The 1,947-nt window shown below is 40.3% G+C and overlaps 1 protein-coding gene across 1 annotated transcript in view; it reads left to right on the forward strand.

Moving 5' to 3' along the window:
- Positions 1-1,947, forward strand: part of LOC101853024 (DNA-binding protein RFX6) — a gene marked incomplete in the record, with an annotated part of 90,512 nt that overhangs the window by 75,437 nt on the left and 13,128 nt on the right.

Genomic DNA, 1,947 nt, shown 5'->3' on the forward strand with positions numbered 1-1,947 from the left:
AAGATTGTGATGCTATAGTAACTGAAAGTTTTTATTTCATCTATATTTATTATGGACCATAAATTACTCAAGACACTCAGAGGGTGGTTGGAGGGAACTCCTTCTTTCCTGTCTAAGGTCCATTGTCATTATCACTCCTTCTTTCCTTTCAAACGCCCATTGTCATTATCACTCCTTCTGTTCTTACATACATGTTATCTCTAGTGACACCTCTAATCTTTAGCATTTATATGACAAATTGTAAGTGCTGTAAAACTTTTAATAAAACTTAGTAAGTTTTTTCTACTCTTTTCTATTTAGTTATACAATGATGATGATGAAGATGATGATAACTTTTGCGGTACCCACTGGGTGAAAGAAAACCTCCACGTTCTCTAAAAAATAGAAACTATTAATTCTGAAAACATTCTCACTCCTGAAACTAACTTTGGCCATAGACGTTGTCAACATGTACAACAACATACCACACCAAGAAGGTATTGAGGCGTTCCGTTCAGCCCTCACATGACAACACACGTCAAACTTTGGAAATTTGCAAACTGTTGAAACTAGTCATCACCCTCAATAATTTTTCATTCAACAATCAAAATTCTCTCCAGCTGACTGGCACAGCGATGGGTACCCCAGTAGCCCCCTCTTATGCCAAAATTTTTATGGCTGAATTTTGGCGCAAATACGTCTCCCCTCTTCCCAACCAACCAGTTGTACTTCTGCGTTACATGGATGACATTACCGCCTTGCACAATGGTTGCTCTGAAACAGCCCAAAATTTTCTCACTGATCTGAATAAGATGCACCACTACATCAAATTTTACTTATTCCAGCCCAGATAAGTCCACTTCTTTTCTGGACATGTCCCTTCTCATTGTAGACCTGTATAAAAAACCTACCGACTCTAATCGTTACCTCCCACCTTCTTCAAACCATCCTAAACATATATTGCGTTTTGTGGTCTATTGTGGTGCCCATAGACTCCGCAGCATTTGTTCCCGCAAAAATGCTTTTAAACAACGGATAGAGGAATTCACAGCCAACCTTCTTTATAGTGGGTACCGCAAAATGTTTATAACGCCCATTATCGAGAAAGTCAGCAAATTGAACCGCACAACCCTTCTAACCTACAAACCCCTTAAGCCCAAACAGAAAAGACCCTTTTTCGTCACAACTCATCACCAAAAACTACCTAATGTACATAAAATCCACAGCCAACGCAAACGCATCTTGGAAAAATCAGACAAAATGAAAGCCTGTTTCCCCGACCCTCCTCTGATTGCACTTCGTCAGCCTCCCAATCTCCTCATTCGCACTAGAGCAGTAACACCCACGTCCTCCCCTCCGATAAACCCATGTTCCCCGCCTCAAAATTATCCTTGTCAAAAACCTAGATGGAAAAACATGTGCTTACATGAAAGTGACTAAATTTGTAGAAGGCCCCCACTTTAAAAGAAAACTTTCCCACAGCATCACTTGTGAAACCAAAAATGTAGTCTACCTCATATATTGTAAAGTCTGTCCAGCTCAATATGTAGGTCAAACTACCACCACACCTAGAGCTAGGTTTAAGTTTAATAACCATAGGTAATCAGTCCACAAAAACTCCAGCACACCAGTTGGCCAACATTTCAACAGTCCTGGTCACAATGGAGCCTCCGATTTGCATCTTCAGGGTATTGAAATAGTTCAGTATCCAACTAAAGAAAAACTTTAATCAAAGAGAATCAATGTGGATTTGGAACTTGGGGTCTCACAAAATTCTCACTGGCCTTAACATCGACGAGCCCCATTTTAAGGACCTTAAATTTACAACGTAACGTACTAATCACCCCTTATTCGTTCCAGTAACCCCCTCCTTTTGGCCCTGCCTTTCCGTTATATTCCTTACCTCCACGTACTTGTTCTCCCCACTTCTCTCTCTATATATATATTTCTCTCTCTCTCTCTCTCTCT

Source organism: Aplysia californica, unplaced genomic scaffold (assembly GCF_000002075.1).
Source record: "Aplysia californica isolate F4 #8 unplaced genomic scaffold, AplCal3.0 scaffold00496, whole genome shotgun sequence".
Classification (NCBI taxonomy): Eukaryota; Metazoa; Mollusca; class Gastropoda; order Aplysiida; family Aplysiidae; genus Aplysia; species Aplysia californica.